This window comes from Myotis davidii, unplaced genomic scaffold, assembly GCF_000327345.1.
Source record: "Myotis davidii unplaced genomic scaffold, ASM32734v1 scaffold268, whole genome shotgun sequence".
NCBI lineage: Eukaryota > Metazoa > Chordata > Mammalia > Chiroptera > Vespertilionidae > Myotis > Myotis davidii.
Genome location: NW_006383015.1, coordinates 4098098 through 4098525, shown reverse-complemented (window position 1 = coordinate 4098525; position 428 = coordinate 4098098).

Here is a 428-nt window from a genome sequence, read left to right as displayed (position 1 = left end):
ATTCATGCACTGATGGGGTCCTTCTGCCTGGCCTGCTGGGATCGGGCTGAAACTGGCAGTCCGACATCCCCCAGGTGTCCTGGATTGTGAAAGGGCGCAGGCCAGGCCCAGGGACTCCACCTGTGCACGAATCCATGCACTGGGCCTCTATAGTTATAACTATATAACTATATAAATATGTATATTGTATTTCCTTTTTATTGTTGACACTACTACAGATGCCCCCTATTTTCCCCTTTTGCCCCCTTCTACCCAGCCCCCAGCACCCTCCCACTCCCGGATTCACCATACTACTGTCTATGTCCATGGACTGTGCATATGTGTTCTTTGGTTATTCTCTTCACCTTTTACTCAGTCTCTCCCACCCAACTCCCCTCTGATAGCTGTCAGTCTGTTCCATGCACCCATGACTCTGGTGCTATTTTGTC